Source organism: Anser anser (assembly GCF_964211835.1).
Source record: "Anser anser genome assembly, chromosome: 14".
NCBI classification, from domain to species: domain Eukaryota; kingdom Metazoa; phylum Chordata; class Aves; order Anseriformes; family Anatidae; genus Anser; species Anser anser.
The window spans coordinates 13,706,885-13,724,144 of NC_139735.1; the positions used below are offsets into that span (position 1 = coordinate 13,706,885).

At 44.8% G+C, this 17,260-nt stretch overlaps 1 protein-coding gene across 6 annotated transcripts in view; it reads left to right on the plus strand.

Annotated features, from left to right (window-relative positions):
- The window catches only part of LOC310881383 (uncharacterized protein), a 289,311-nt gene that overhangs the window by 72,382 nt on the left and 199,669 nt on the right, over window positions 1-17,260 (plus strand). Inside the window, exon 8 of one of the 6 annotated variants that reach the window (XR_014572331.1) lies at window positions 4,154-5,543. The exons of the other annotated variants lie outside the window; for them this stretch is intronic. The gene's annotated coding sequence lies outside the window, so the exon portion shown is untranslated. Of the gene's footprint in view, window positions 1-4,153; window positions 5,544-17,260 lie in introns of those variants that run through there. 6 annotated transcript variants of the gene reach the window in all.

Consider the following 17,260-nt stretch of genomic DNA (forward strand, 5'->3'; position numbering starts at 1 on the left):
AGCAGAAAAAGGTGGGTTAAAATCTGTATTGAAAATAATTCCCCCAAACTCAAATTCTGTATGCACTTGCATTTTTATTTGTTATATTGTCTTCCACTTCTGTCCTTTCTTTATGGAGAATGATTGCATAGCCTGCACCTTTCTGGGAAGCTGGATTAAACTTCAGACATGCAGTAATGAGTTCCAGTTCGGAGAGTCTGCTTCATAGTTCTCAAGAGTCAGTATATTAAAAACAAAACAAAAGATTCAATGAATTTTACATTTAGGAAGAACACACCAAACTTCTGTTACACTACTCCAGTTCTGTTGATTTTAACTGATTTGTCTTGGCAAGTAAGTGGGGAGAATATGAGAAGGTAGCAAATTGCAAGATTATGTGAAAAGCCTATGATTTCACTTTACCAGATAGGTTCTGCTTGTTTCATTTTCTATTATATTACAATAATTAGTCAATAGTCTGATTGCTCTATTCAGGGATTAGTGTCACAGACAATTCATCACAAGTTGAACATATGCTCTCTTGGATGTACCATATTTCCCTGCTTATAATTACACTTCCATTGTGTGCGCTAGTCAGAGAAAAAACTCTTCCTCATTAATATTTGTTTGACCATACTTGTACCAGATGGAGATTAGTGTGGATTTTTTTCCACCTGGGTTAAATCACTGCAGATACCAGTCAAGCTTTTCAAAACAATAGCCGGATTGTGTCGGGGTATTTTGTACCTGCTAAGGTTGTGCATATCCCTAGTGTTAATTCATCTGATATCATTGATTTTCTCTAGGCAAAGGTCTTTTCTGTCAGTTTTAATATTTTTGCAGTAGATGTGAAAGAACTTGCTTTTAATACTTCATAGGGCAAGTAAAAGGCACAAACCCTAGATATGTGCGTGAAAAGTGCAATTGAGATTTGAGAGATACAGTCCTGGATGCCTGCAGAGATCTGCAAAGAAGACGTGGAGCTATATTCCCAGCACTCGGCACTCCTTTGGAGCCTGCAGCTCTTGCTGTGAATTATTTTCCCTTTTAGTCTTAAAAGGCCTCAGTGTGCAGAGTCTTGAAATCTTCTGAATACCTATCCCTCAAGTGTAAGTCCATGATACCTCGTTGGGGTGCTCAGCTCTTCAGAACCCCTCATAGCCTGGTGTGCAGCCCGTTTCTGGGGTTTATTAATTTGGGGGCAGTTCGTAAGGGCAGCATTTCCATGCTTCTGATGTAACTGCCATTAGAAATTGAGCTGTGCAGCGGGTTCACTGTTGCAAGAGTCCGGTCCAGTTCTCCAGGATCTGGTCTCCAGTCAGTCTCGTGGAAGAGAGTGGAGACTGCACAGCCTCAATGAAGTGCTTAATGGCAAAGCCGTTTGAATTGATATCCCCTCAATTTGAAATAGTCTCCTGGATCGTGTTCTCCTGGCACATGGATCCATTTCAGACAGCTGGATCTAATGTAACAGTAAGGTATGGGTTGCGGGATAATTTTTTCTTTATTAAAGTCCAATTGTGAGTTTTCTTTGTTTAAACAATGCATGGTGCTCTTTGGAATAAGAACAACCAGGCTCTGTAATAATCAATATAATATCCATATAATGATTCTTGTCTTGGATACAAACTGTCAATTCAGAACCAACTTGCTGAGGCTTATCCTCGGGAAGGCATCTGCAGGCTGAAAAAGTGTACTTCAGCGTGAAGATAGGCATTCATCAGAGAAATGAAAGAAGCCTTCCCCAGCTACAGGACTTCTCTAAAATGAGTTGAAAGACCTGCTGCTTTGTGTGCAGCATAAGGTTATAGCATTCTGCCCTGTACTGGCTCTTCTGCTGCAGATGTCACCCTAATGTCTGTGCTGGGGAAGAAGCACAGGGTGAGAGATACTAGGGGTATAAGCCAGAGTATTTCCACCACAAGAGATAAAGGATGGATCAGTGAGTATGGCCTTTAAAATACTGAAAGCTCAATTGCCGTGGAATGTGTTGAACTATTTTTATTGTAAACCCTAAACAACAACAACCCCCTTCATAACAGTATCCAAGTTAACAGCAAATGGTGGTCGTAGAGCTGTGGGTGCTGGACTGAATAGCAATCTATTCTGTAGATTATGCAGGACTTCTCCAAAGAAGTCAAATCTCAGCTAGTCTTGGGAGGATTTGCAGTAAGTTGTGCTTGGGACCTCAGCAATTGTCACTCAGGGCTCCAATAGCACCCGGCTAGGTCATAAAACTGGCAAAGCAGGAGGCCGTTCCTCTTGGGAGTGAAGAGTCCTTTGTTCTGGCAACCTTTTAGTTCAGTTTGTAAGGTAAATCTTAGTTTGAGAAAATTTAGATAATTGGAAGTGTCAAATCCTGCTCAGTTTGCTAACAAAAATACTGCCGTTCACGTCAGTAGCACTGCTTCTGAGAGTGGCCTTAGCTATGCAGTTCCTTGCAATTAGTGTTGGAGTTAGATGAGACGCGGGACATGCAATGAGGAAAAAGTATGATAAAGAGAAGTGATGCTGAGACGAAGGTCTGAGAGACTCTTTTAGGCTAGAGACTTAACTTCTGGCCTGGCTTAAGCAGTACAGGAGCAGTCCCCTTGTCTGACTTAAGCAGTGAGAAGCCTGGTGGCCTGGGCAGAGCCACTGGTGTGTGTAGGGCAGGAGGCTCTTGGAAGCGCCTTGCAAAGTGGGGCAAGAGAGCAGGCCTGTCCACTATAAAAAAAGAAAGGAAGAAAACCTCAGAGCTGTACGTGCAACACAGGAGCTGCAGGGAGCCAGGCCCAGGTTCACTAGTGTAGAACCAAATACCCAAGTGCTGCTTCCTTTGTGGTTCCTGTGGCCTTAATTCACTGGCTTCGATTGGCACCTGCCCTTTGGCCACCAATTTCCTTGTCCACAGCCAGCAATCCGTGGGGGTTTTAGTGTATGGAAACATGTGGATGTTTTCTTCTTGAGAGCCTTTCATGAGATCTCTGAATACCTAATCCCAGCAGGCATCCTGCTTCCCTGAAGCTGACGCCGGCCTTTGCTGAACCGAGCCCCTGCTTGGGCGTCGCTGGAGCCAGAGCAATGCGAGTGGGTGCTTGGGCTGGGCAGAGGTGGACACTGCAGGCAGAAATCAGGAACTGTTTGTCGTAATGTGCTTCAGAAGAAGATATAAAGCATTCTCCTTTAGTTTACCACAGGCCTGATTTATGCTTTCTGTCTGTTTTTATTATCCCCCCTAAAAGAGCAATGCCCTGGAGCCATCGGTTGGGTGGCCTAACGTAATTCATTGTTCCCTAATGCTTGAAAAGCCTTGCCTTGCTCTGTGCTGGTAGGTGTGCTGAAATAATAAATTATATAGCCATGATGAATGTAATGATAGTCTTTTTTATACCCATAAAATTGTTTTGAATCGTACCGCTCTAAAATAGTTACCATTCTTTCTGCGTGATAGTAGAATAATACAAAGCAGAGTTGAAGACTGGTGCTGGAGCCTGCAGGCTCCCCTCCTGAGGTCAGGTGTGGTTCAGACCGTGCTTCCAGCCGCTCTGCTCTGCCGGTATGCCGACAGACCCAGCTTCAAGCCTGCAAAAGATGGTGGAAAGGCTCTGCTGGCCTTCACTGGGGTTTGTGTTCTCGGTCTCATTTCAGTGCCACTGTGGAAATTGATTTTAATTACATTCACTGCTAATCACTTGATCTCAGAAGGGGATGTAGCTGTGAAATAAGCCAGAAGAAGGAAACAAATTAATTTGGTGTACTCTGGGAACAAGAGCACTGTTTTTTGAGAGGTGCACGGAAAGAAGAGCGATGGAGCACTGGGTTAGGAAAAGGGAGCTGAGATTATGGTGCAGTGAAAGCTGGGCGACTCTACTTCAGCCGTAGTGGTGAAGTGGGAAGGTTAGCTGCTGACATGCTGTCCATCAGAGCTGACACTTACTGCGAAATCAGAAGGCCTGCAGATAGGCCTTTTCCCTTTACCTGGCAATCCTCTTCTTTTTCAGTTGTACGAGTGAATGGGTAGGAGGAGTAAAGCAGAGTTCATAGCAGTAATATTTCTCGGTATGTTTTCCCTTCTTTTGGTTAAAACAAGCAACATTTTTACCTTCTCAGGCCATATCTTTGGGTTTTAACTTATGCACTCATTTTAATTTACTTTGATACCTGTACCATCTGTAGTTTCTGTGTTCTGCAGATCCAGTCGACCGAAGTGAACCAAACTGTTTGCAAGCTTGAGCGCATTTCTGGGCCCTTTGTCTGAGAAGCACAATTTCAGTTTTGCAGTTGAGAGCTGATCTGAAGCACATGGATTGATTGCACTGCAGTATGAGGGACTGGTTGAACCTGGAACCTTCTCAGTTTACCCAGTTCATCTCAGGTCAGATCCCCAGCAAGTGAGCACTGGCACAGCTTCATCTGCGTAGAACTTCTGTGCCAGGCTGCATCAAGTCTTCTAGAACAGTGGTAAAATTCCTGCTGAACACGGTATTGCTATGAGTATTTATGCTGTGATAGCGCATTGCCCAGTGCGTGGCCCCTGCTGCACAGTTTGCAGTCCCTGACAAGGCTCTGCCCTGTGTCTAATGGGGCCAGGTTTTCAGTCCTTGTGGGAACTGGATTCTGAGCTATACATTGACTTCCCTACACTACTGAGGTTAGAAAAGGTTGTTGCTACTGACTGAGTGGAAACCAGGTTTGGACCGAGTCAAGGGAAGCTGGGCAAGCATTTTGTAAGTTCCTTGATAGGAACTGTCTTTGCAGAAGATCAAATACCATTTTCTTCTAATGCCTTTACTGCAACACTTTTAAATTCAAAATGATGTTGTCTTCTCATCATTAATTTGCCTATGAGCTCCCTTGGTTTACTCGTTTCCTTTTTCCTTCTCCTTCCTGCATCAGCAGGGGCTTCTAATGCTTTGCACTGAGCTTCTCCTGAGCATCCTGGGATTTGCTCATGCTCTGGATGTGGCTGTATTTTGTCTGCAGTAAAAGGTAGGAGTTGACTGCTGTGGAAGTGGAGATCTGTGCGGTTTGCCTGGGAAATACTGGAGGATGTGTTTTTCCCATTTTTCATGGCATTTGGACTCCTAGTTTCGCTTCTAAAACTGGGAGAGGAGTTGGCTGAGGGTAGGGGGAAGTTACGATTTTTTTTTTGTTTTCTCCTCAGTGGGGACTGCGTGTATTTTCTGCCTGAAGATGTGGGAACTGGGTGGCTCCCACCTGCCCCACAGGGCTGGGCAGCTCTGGCTTGAGCCTCAGCTCTGCCTGAAGCCGGTGCAAAGGGGCTGGGGCTCGTGCTGGCACTGGGTCAGTTCCAGCCTGCTGGCCGTGCTGCCTAGCAAGGGGTCTGCCTGCAAGGAAGGTGCTGAGATTTGTCACCATTCATGGCAGGAATCATCTCATTTGGCCGGCTGATGTTTCGGAACAGCGAACTGCGAAAAAAGGAAGATAGCGCGTGATTACCCAGGCGCTGTGCTGCGTGGCAAGCAGGTCTGGTGGGGCTGCCTTATAAGGCACTTCTGGATGTATCTAGGCATCCAAATCGCCTCTTTTGAAGAAGGCCAAATGGTCTTTCAATTATTGTTCTGGGAAGCTCATGTCACTGGGTGTATAATTCATTTCACTTGGAATTTCAGGGTCAGACATAAATGTTGTTATCCACTTCAGAAGAAAAGCTTTAGAAAAGGGAGTGGGAAGCTGAATTGATATTTGGAAAAATGAAAAATGTTTAAAATATTTTTTTCAAAAAAAAAAAGCCCTCAGCGAAGAGTCATTCCACTCCACTTCTGGCCAGTCTCAGAGGCTTCTCTTCCAGGACGTCTGCCTATGAATGAATCATGACACGATCCTGGGAACTCTGCAACTGCGTTCGCTATTCTATACATGGCATCAGACACCACCTGCAGATGAAGAGAGCGGAAAACTTTGCAGTTCTTAAACCTCACCTCGTTACACCACGGGGTACAATCAGATGTGTGTGTGCACTTCATAGCTCCCGGGAGAGGGAATAAACCTGCAGTGTCATGCAATTCACAACGTGACTTGTTGTTGATACTGAAGCTGTCTTGGAAAATTAATACTGACTGGCTTTTCAAAGAGGTCATGGCCAGAAAAAAGGCTTATAAAAGAGGAGAAAAAAAAAAGAAAAAACACCAGTGGATTCTGATTTTTTGTTGTTGTTTTGAAAATAATCAGAGCAAAACAACAGCAATATGAAAATGGGCTCAGTTTGCCATTTCGAGCATCTATTTATCTTCCTGTGGGCAAAACATCAAAACCTGCATAAGGATCTCCTGATGCTGAATGTCAGATTCTTGGGGTAAAGCTCCCTAAATACTACCAAAATCCTTTTAGAGGGTGAGTTCTTTTCCCAGGAAAGCTTGAATAAATGCCTTTGATAAACAGAAGTTGGCGTTGAGCAGGGAGGAAATGTGCTTTATGTGTGACAGCATGAGAATAACAATCAGGATTCCAGCGTTCTGCCCTTGCCCTCTTCTAATTTATGTTTTCCTGAAAAAAGAAGGTTCCTGTATCTGTTGTACCAGTCTGTTTGCTCAGAATTTCAGTGGATGCGGATGAATTCAGAAGTAGTCCTAAGATTTCATTTAACCACTTTGTGGTTATAATGTGTTTGGCTATGGTACGATCCAATATATGGCATTTCTCTTACCTAGTGGGAGCAAGACTTCCAGCTTTTTGTCTTGCTGGCCTGCTGAGTCGGGCATCTTACTGGTTGCATTGCTGATAAATGAACATCTGGAAGAATGTGAAGGTCTCAAGAAAAGTGTATGATATGTTTTTCCTCTTCTTCCCCAGTTCAGCTGGAAATTTTAGGTAAAGTCTAGGAGACAGTCTTCCGAACCCAGGTGGTAAAAGGTCTTAGTGCTTTAATGTATAACCAGAAATGTTACTAATGCTTATAAAAAAAAAAACAAAACTCTAGTGCCATTACAGAAGAGGGCCACGGGACTGATGGATTTTTTTATAAAAAAAAAAAGGATTATCAGCTGTTGAGGTCCCTTGTATCAATATGTCATCAGCAGAGACGTGCTAGAGCTCGAAGTACCTGGATCATCCCGTACAGAATGCTTGGAGAAAACCTCATAATCACTTTGGAATTTGAGCTATGGGCTAGCGATGTCATCTGGTGTGTGTGTGTGCGCATTGTAGGTGAAGTTCTTCCTCATCCTTATCCTCCCAGCTGGCTGCCTCACCAGCCAAAGGTATCACTATCAAATTTCTACTATACCCAGCAGTTTCTGTCTGAACACGGATGTAGCTACCTCTGTTTCGCTGCGGTACCTCCCTGCAGAGTTAGTCCTCTCTTGCTGTCCAGGTGTCTTCTCCTATCCTCTGTCTGCCCCAGGATGCCAGGCCACTGCAATATTTTAGATTGGTTCCTTCCTGCTTTCTGTATGTGTTGTCCATATTCCTGAGGAGAAGCACCCCCAAGTCATCTGCAGAAATAACCTTTTTAGACTACTCCCTACAGTTCCCTCGCACTTCTGTGTTGTTGACTAACAATCAGTTGCTCCATTCGAGGCGGTTGTTCTTTGTGTCTAGCCTGGGATCAGTACATGCCCCTCTTCCTGTCTGCCTTGCTGCCCTGTGTCGACTTATTTGAGTTTTTCTTCAGCCTGCTTACCTTTCAATGCTGACAACCACAAGAAATTCTTACCTGCATGCTGCTGTGCTCACCTTCCTCAACACATCCCTCTTCCAATGTATGGCAGATGCTGGTGATAGCAGAGCCCCTGCAAGTGTACTCTGTGACTGACTTGTGCTTATCCAGCCTTTACTGGACTCTGATCTGGAAGCCCTGAGGAAAAGGGACCACCAACAAGTTACAGAACTTCAGTCCGCTTCTGTGAATTTGTAACTTGTACTGCTGTGACTTCAGTCCTGCTGGCCAAAGAGGGAGACAGCAGAGCTGTTGTTACATTGAGAAAAGTCGGCCTTTTCTCGCAGATAACTATAGTGATAGGACTATGGGGAATGGCCTCAAGTTGTGCCAGGGGAGGTTCGGGTTGGAAATTCCGAGACATTTCTTCTCAGAAAGAGCAGTCAGGTGTTGGAATGGGTTGCCCAGGGAGGTGGTGGAGTCACCATCCCTGGGGGTGTTTAAGGAAAGGTTGGACCTGGTGCTTAGGGACATGGTCTAGTGGGTGACATTGGTGGTAGGGGGATGGTTGGACCAGATGATCTTGAAGGTCTTTTCCAGCCTTGATGATTCTGTGATTTTTAAAGAATATTAGGAACCACCAAAATTTGAAGAAGAAACCTCACTAGTGTGGTTGTACCAGGTAGATCTGATTTCAGGGTGAGACGTGGTCTTTTTTGTAGAGAGAAGGGTCTGGTCCCTTAGTACAGTGACTGGCACAAGTTCAAGGTGATATCAAGGTTCCTAGACTGAGGTTTTTATGAAGCTGTCAGGGGAGAGTTACCTATCTGTATCTGCCCAGCCTGTGCGTGGCATACAGCACAAAGACACGTTACCCTCTGTTTGATGAAGTAGGTATTTCATCAGTATGCACATATAATGGGCATTACATGTTTGTCAAAGCATAATGAAGAGGGATGGAGGTGACAAGTTCAAATCATACCGCGAGCCCCAGTTTGGCAAAACATTCCTGCTCAGCAAAGTCCCTGGGCATGCATTTTAAGTCTCGCTGGTTCCAATGAGAATTAATCCATTTAGTGCTTTGCAGAATCGATGCCCGAGAGCCCTGTGTTTGCCTAGAGAAAAGGGTGTGCTTGTGGGTCGTGTGCTCTTCAGCAAGGACTTGCTGAAAACCAGCCCTGAATGTTCAGTGAGGGAGCAGCAGTGCGAGAGGCAAGCCCAGTCAGTGGTGGGAGCCCTGCGCCAGCGGGTTCCTATGCCTCTGTCTAGACCGAAGAGGTTTGGAAATTTTCAGATTAGCTTTGGATAAGCCTCTGAACTTCTGGATCCTTCTCCTAACCAGATGAAACCTCTAAAAAGCTTGAAGCTTGTCCATTGCTAATTTTCATATGAACTACATTAAAAACTCTTAAGTTGAAATGCTTCTTACTTTAAAAATAGAATAATAAAACAATAAATCAGAAGGAAAAGCATGCTGAAAAAAATGTAGAAAACAGATGAAAAGCAAAAGGGAAAAGTGAACTTCGTAAAAATACCATACATGCCAGACCCTTCAAGTACGATTTCCTGCATATTGCACTTTAAAAAGCATGATATTACAACATGCTCTCACATTCAGGGGCCAAAAATATGAAAGAATAAAGCCTTGTTTGATCTCGAGAGTTGAATGGGTGTCATTTGACCCATCCATGATCTGATCCTAGACCTAGGACATGTCAGATGATTTTCCACTCAATGAGTGTCTGCACCACTCCCTTGTCTCTTCTCCACCCTCTTTTTGAAAAGATAGTGCTGACACGCTTCCTGTTATGGGCTGCTGGTACGGCTCTCGAGCATCCTGGCACCGAAGCGCCTGTGGGTTGGGCAGAGGACTTCAAAAGCAATTTCTGGCGCACGGACGAAATATTTTGAAGTGAGTTTGGGTGGTTCCCAAAACGACCTGCTCCAAGCAAGTAGAAAGAAAGCTTACATTATCTCATGTAAAAGACCCAGAGCCTCTCAGAAGCCTGCCAGAGGTTTATGAAATACCGTGTTACTGCTGAGAAACCTTGACGAATGCATTGACTGCTGACGAAAATAAAAAGCGTAAACACGATGCAGAGATAACTGCTCGGAATTGTGTGTCTGCTCTTAATTTATCAGGATCTAGGCTATACTTGTCCTGTTTGCAAAACACACGTCTTACTTGTTTTGTTGTTAGTCAAAGCCAGTTGCGTGTGTGTGGAAACTACAGACGACAAAAAGGAAGGAAGCTTTAAAAATAGCAAGTTATTTGTTGTTTGTTTTATGGTTTTGGGGGAGGATGGGGGCAGGCAGCTTTGCACTTCGCCTCCACCTGTCTCAGCTGGCAGCAGGACAGGAGCCAGGAGGGGCTCGGCCCAAGAACTTTTTCTCTAACACCACTTAGTTCGTCTTGGGTTTGTCCCCATCTCCCCCTTGTTTGTGTGTGTAACAAATAGCAAAGGGCTACACGGTGCTCTTGGTGTTAGCAGGCATCAGGCTTCCAGACCCCGTTGTGTTTCCTTTCCACTGACTCGAGTATCAAGTGGCTTCAGGCTCTTTGAGCAAAGTACCCAGCCTTTAGTGCTCAGAGCTGCCATCTTTCCCAGGTTTCAGTAGCACACAGACTAAGGATGTGCATCAGTATCTAGTTTATTTTGCTAATCGGCACCAGAACTGCTGAGAGCAAGAATATGCCGTGTGTGAGCTGCTGTCAGTGCCTACCCAGCGTTGTGCCATATCCCTTTTTGGCCACTGGTGTCTTGTTTCTGACTTCATCGCTAACGAGGTAGGAATGTAAGCCAGTCTTATCTTTTTTCCCCGCTTCTGAATTTGCTTTTTTTCATGTCTTACGCATTCATCATATATTTCTGTCATGAATTTGGTGGTCATTGTGTTGTATAGTGAGGTCTCAGGGATATTCAGCTTTACTGGGGTTTAAATAATAATTATAATATCACATTGTTGGTCAAGTAGCTGTTTTCTGGGGGAGAGATTGTTGCGAAATTTAATGCTTTCTTCCTTTTGTAACAGTTTTCTTTCACTAGAGTCTGTGCTGAATTTTTTGCCACTGAACTTTAGCAGAGGAATTAATCCAGCGATGTGTGTACTGGTATTTGCTGCCTGTTGTTTAGCTGGTGACAGCTCTCACACAGTGTTCTCTTTCCTTAAACGGATGACCGAAAACATTCAGAGCATGTAATCAACAAAAATAACACTTCCTAAGTACACTTTCAAAATTCAAGACTGTTTTTGTAAACAGTAGCTTTCTCAATATTCATGAAAAGTTGCCAGTAGCCCTGCATTAGTAAGAGCAAGCTGGAGTTGGCATTTTATTTTTGAACAAATTGGTTCAACTGAAGTGTTAGGTGGTTTTCTGCACAACATTTACCCTTTGTTAACCTTGCTTGTCAACACTTGTAACTTGTGTCTCTGCTAGGAATCTTCACCTGGTATCTGCTGTATCAAACTCACCTGCACAGACTTATGGCAGTTTCAAATAATTCAGATTTGGCCAACTTTACTCTCCTTGAAAGCGTATTTACACAGTACTGTCGTAGTTCTACTTCTGGGTTCATTGAATCAAGTATCTTTAATGGTTCTTCATGTGCCAGACCCTCCAAATTTTTTTTTCCTAGTCTTTCTCTTTTAACGTGGGGTGACCAAAACTGGTCACCAGTGGAAACCTGAGCAGAGATGTGTTCAGAGGAGATTTGTGTTTTTCTACCCTTTATGTACAGTGATTTAAAATGAAATTTATTACATTTTGGGGGGATAACTGAGATTTGAAATTTCTTGTCCTGCCTACTTCGTCAGATTCATCTAAAAATATTTCAGAACTTAATCTTGGACCTTAGACTACGAATGAAATAAATGCTGGACAGTGCTCAGGCTGGTGCAGAGGAAGGAAGTGAAATTTAACCCTGGCCTGCATTCCTAAAACTCACATGTATGGTGTGTCCATCGCTGGCACTGGTGTGTAGAAATGCATTGTACTGGAGAGATCACTTTGGGGTGAACTCCATCCAAGAGTGTTATCTCAAATAAGTCTTTGGTGGGAATAATACTGCAATCTCCTGCTTCATGGAGGAAGTTCTATTAGCTAGACAGGACTGGTACTGCTTAGACCACCCCAAAAACGTCATTTTTTCTCCCCGTTACACTTCATTGTATTGGATGTGGTCTCTACAATTGGCTGTTCTGTGGAGTAAATCAGGCAGTTTGGGCTAGTGAACACGAGCTGTTAAAGGAGAAGTCAAAAAAAGGCACGAGACCTTAATTTAAAGTGCTGTTGTAGTCTCAGCAAGGCTGTAAACATGGTACCACGTTTGTTCTGAGCTCTCTGCAGTGAGTTTAGGTCAGACTTGTTCGTGTTGGCAGTAAAACAGTGTTTCTCGTAATGACAAGTCCCGCAGGTGTTGCTGGCACCCCTTCCTAATGAAGGTTCGGCAGGACAAACGCCTCCTGCTGATACTGCATAGGAATCGAGAAACCCAAGGCAGGCGCAGAGGAACGGATGCGCTGGGCTGGCCTGGACTATGCAGCTCCTGTTGGTTCACATTTAGTCCTCGTTTTGTCCTCTGGAAAGTATCTGACATATCTGAGCAGTTAATTTCTTGTGACTTTCTGAAGAGGCTTTGGGATGCATTAAATAATAACATTGAAATAACTTCAGAAAGCTAAGTCTTATTTTTCAGGTGATGTAGATGGGGAAAGCAAAATTTTACTTGAAAACTCTGAGGATTCATTTCAAAAACTCAGAGCATTCATCTCAAACTCAGGAAGGTGCTTTGGAAAATGTTGGTGTTTGGCTTTTCAGTGTAATATTTGGTGTTCTTCCTGTGAAAATCACTTTGTTTCCTCTGCTGTGCCCATAAGGAAGGCTTAGTTGCTTCAGCCATAATTTTAAATTCTCACTGACTCGTGGAATAATTGTTAGTCTGTCAGTTCATTATAGTAGCTTTCTTTTGGTTATTCACAATGCATAACTGATTGAACACATTTGTTGTGTTTATTGAGAACATAATTCTCAATCAAACTTGTAACGCAAGCACTATTGCAAATGCAAAATTCCCTTTTCATGAGCATCCTGCAGTGTTTCTGTTTTTCACCCCCTTAAATTCTCCTGCCAGTAAAATATTGTGAAGAAGCTGAAAGGCAATTTATTCGTTGTCACTTGAAAGAGTCACCCGAGGCTCTGTGGGAACGCTTTTTTCCTAACACTTGCTCGTGATGGCAGTGAAAGGGCAGCTGTAAGCGCGAGGACTTTGTTCTGTCTGCCGCTATTCAGCTGCAGAGGACTTCATTTCATGGTGAAAAGCGGAATGAAGAGTAGCACTGGCTAGATAACAAGTGTTGAAAGAGAAGCTGTGGCGTTCATCTTAATAGCATGATCTGCATATCTCAGTGGGGCAGAAAATTGATATTTTTTTTTCCATTTATACTATCATTTGAAGTCAGACAGACTCTTTCAGAACAGATTTTTCAAGGCAAGGGCAGATGTCAAAGTAGCTTATCCTAGTGCTGTTTCTTTTTTTTTTTTTTTGATAGAAAAACACGCAGCATTGTCAATGACTGCAAGCCAAGCCGTTACTGGAGAGCAGGAAGCTGCCGAGCGGAGCTGGCTGTGTTGCTGGCTGCATTAATAGCTGCCCCGCCAGGATCTGGTGGATTTGGGGTATCAGGACTGCCTTAACCAGAGCACTGATCCGCTCTGGTGGTGCAACTGAGCTGACGTAGGGCTGCACTTGTGCAGGTAAGGGCAGATAGGGCAGTCCTATCGACGCTTTCCACCGTGGCCCAGTGCCACTGCTTGCGGTGAAAATGCTCAAGTCTGCGCTTCCACTTAAACACGTATGTGTCCTTTTTACTGCGCTAATTGCAACTTCTTTCATTTGTCAGAAATGCAAAATGTCCTAGAAAATGCCAAGGAAATGAACTTTCTGTCCCCTGGATCTCAGGCAGATGTTGCTTAGGGAGAAGCATGTGGCCCAGATTTTCTGGTCTGGCCAAGCTGTGTTTGAACCGAGACCAGGGAGGGGAAATAAAAGCGACTGAGCTATTTTTGATTGCTTGATCTTGGGACTAGTCCAGCTTCTGAAGCAAGTTAGAAGTGCTCTAGTTTTGTACAAGCCCTGCTTGAATTCCAGGCATCTCGGTATGCGCACCTGTGCCCCTTTTTGCTAGGGACCATCACCCCATGCTGTGGGGCTGGTGGATTCACAGGGTGCCAGAGGGTGTGTAGGCAGTACAGCCTTCATGATGCTGTGTTTGTAATGCCTCAGGGTCTGCAAAAGACAAGTCCAAACCACTTGTTCAACACCAGGAGATCCTCAGGTTTCCTCTGCTTAATGTGCTGGTGTAATTTAATTCCATTTCAAATGGCAGTGGTTGAGAAAGACTCATCTCCATGCATGGTTCCAACAAAATAATGTGCCCAGGTTGTAGTCCTACAGACAACAAGGCGATCTCAGCAACGCCCTTCTGTAACGAGGAACACCAAGGAGAGGCGAGGGCACCTGAGCTGTCTGCTCTGGAGACAAGGAGGCTGAGAGGTGGCCTCAGTGCTCTCTGCAGCTCCCTGCGGAGGGCAGACCCCAGCCTCTTCTGCTGCCCAAGGACAGGAGACGCAGGACCCACAGGAAGCCAAAAGGAGGAATCTCATACCATGAGCGTTCAGGTGCTGGCACGGGCTTCCTAGTGAGGTGGTTGGTGCCCTGTGTTGGTCAGTGTTAGAGACATTTGGACAGTGCCCTCAATAATGCAATTTAACTTTTGGTTAAAATAAGTAACTGGGAAAATGGAGCTTATTTAGGTAATGGGAATGGGTTTTATGTGCTAATGGAGGTGAAAAGCCTCAGATAAGGCTGAAAGTCTTAATGTTAATTGGGCAGGAATTGCCTTAATTTATTGGTCTGATTTAAAAGTTTGAAATCCAAAATGCAATAGACAGCTGAGAGAAAATGAGAACAGATTAAAACCGACATCCTCTGTGTAATGGCAGGTACTGTGGAAAATATTTCTAAGCTCAAAGCTTCAACACTTTGATTACGTTTGAGCTATCTGATTTTTTTTATCTTAGCAGTAAAATGCTCAAGCACATCCATCCATCAACCCGAAATGGGTGTGTAATCCCATAACTGTTCCCTGTTTAGCAAAGCCCTTACGCATGTACTTCAGTCCCAGCAAAGTCAGTGGGTTTGAAACACATGTTCAAAGTTAGAGGCACGTGTTGCAGTGCTTGTTAAACTGCTGCCCCATGCGTCTGTAGCAGGGTGCGCTTCCCTCCTGCTTAACCTTTCAGCTTTATAGTCAGAGCTAGACAATAAGAAGAAATGGTGTTTGTAAATGTGTTGTCAAGTGTTGTGTCTCTAGCTGCCCAGCGATAGTTGGACTAACCCCTGAAACAAGTGCTTCCCCTTGCCTTTGCTGTATCCGTAATTCCTCAGTTTGTGTCGTTCGGTATTACCGCTTCGTGGAGTTTGTGCAGAAATGTACGGTCCGATTCAGAAAGACAATTGTTGGGGTCAGTTTGGAAACACATGAAGTGTTGAGAACTGTTTCTGGGTCTCACCAAATACCCTACATTTGAAAAATACGGTGAACAAGTTTGAAGAACTCCTTACTGCTTTCATGGTACCACTCCGTAATGGTGGCAGCTACTTCCCAGCAAGTTTATGTATGCAGCTGGGGGCAGTGAGAGAGGGAAACCCATGCTCTGTTTTATTTTAGTGGAAAGAATGCCTTTATTCCAGCACTCAAAGAATAAATACAAATATGATGAGAACATATTGTGGATTGCCAGCATCAGTGAATAGCAGATGATGATTTCCACTGCTTGAACAAAGAACTAAAAGCATGCAAAAAGGGACAAAGCCGGAACGTTACTGTATAAGCAGGAGTCTCTGACACATTGGTGCTCCATGGTGAGGAACTTTTAAATCAGAATTCTGAAAAAATGACCCCAAAGTACAATGGGATGCACAGGCGAACGTGAGTGGAGAAATACATTGGGATTTCTTCACCCTCCTTCCAGTGAAGTGTTTCAGTCAGTGAATCACAGTGCGTGACTTGTTACACAGGTGGTGGAGGCTTCCCCTACCTCGTGTAGGATGCTCAGAAACCGTCCTGTGCCTCATGCTCGTTGTCACCCCTGAAATTGGCCTTTGCGTGCTCTGTGCTGATTCTGCTTCCACAGAAATTAGCATCTGTGGCTCTCAGGCTCTCCGTTAGTGCTAGTAATTATTCAAAATATTTGAGCATTAGCCTGTGCTCCTGTAGCGGAGCCATTGGGGGAGGATCTAGATTGCAACATGACAGTGTAATGGCTCTGATATGAACAAAAGGATTGAAAGTACAAAATTTAAATTCTCCAGATAAAGGTGAGGCATCTGTTAGCTGTAGAACCATGCCTGTTATTTGTGTGATGGCTGCAGCACGTGAGGCCTTGCTGCTCCTGCTGGAGCAGCCCGAGCTAGCCCGGCACCCAGCAGGCGCTTGGCTTGAACCTCGCAGCTGCTGTGCCTGGGGCTGGCCGGGAGTACCTGGGCGTAGCGGCTGCTCAGGGTGCTCCGCATGGAGAGGCACTGCTCTTCGTGGCACCCGATGCTCCGTCTGAAACTCAGACGTCTGGAGCTGGTCCCTGAGTTGAGGAGTATCTGCTCTTAAAGGGAATGCAGTCCCATCAGAGATCTCTTGATGATCGCGTTAAGTTCTGGGGTTTCTGGAGGTAAGTGCTGTTGTGCGCTGCGTCGTTCCTGCAGAACGCGGTGTCTGCGTCTTGAGGGTTGTGGAGGCGCTTTCACCTACGGGAAGAAAGGTCTTAATTTTCCCCCTTCAGACCTTACAAACAGCCCCAGTTCTGTTTTCTCTTGTTTGTAATGGGACTCAGAGACCCTGATAGCGGGAACGTGAAAAATGTGTAGCCACATGGTGCAGTTCTATGGACTTGGTGGTGAAAGCCAAGTTTGCTGTCAGAAGCAGCCTAGCAGTTCTCCGTAGTGCCCGAGCCCTTCAGCCAGTATATACAGGGAGAAAATCCAGACTACTGTGCGATCAGGCGGGGTTTCACATTTTGTCTTTTCCGCATGCTTCGGCACACCCTAGCTTGAGGTGGGACTGGAAGCGAAACTTCTGGAATACTCGAGGAAGACCATTCTTGTGGTATTTCCATCCCAGCCAAAAACAGGAAGCACTGGAAAACTCGCCAAAAAAAAAAAAAAATCAAAAAAAAAAATCAGGCTGCTGGGGAGTTTGCCAGCCTGGTTTCCAAGCCAAGGGAATTTGGAAAAGCATCTGAATGTTTCAGAGGTTATCCAAACCAGACCAGCAGACTTTCCCTCGCTGCTCGGTGCATAAGCAAAGTACAGCCCTCTGAGCTGCGCTGTCCGTGAGGAGGTTCCTGTACATGGTTGCTTGCTAGCAGCTCTGCCCTAGCCACCGTAGTAACTTGTTTCCCCATCACTGAAGGAGCCTGCTGTCCCGGCAACCTCAAACTGAAATAAAAACTCTTATTCTTGAAAAGAGTGAACAGAGGGGGATAAAAAATCAAAACGAAAAGCCCGTCCTGAAGCAGTTCTACAAGTGTCCTTATCCATCACCCGCTCCAGGTGGGTGGACAAGAAGCAAGCCACTTCTGTCCCTCAGCCTCGGCACATCCCGAGCTCTCTCCTTGCTGTCTGC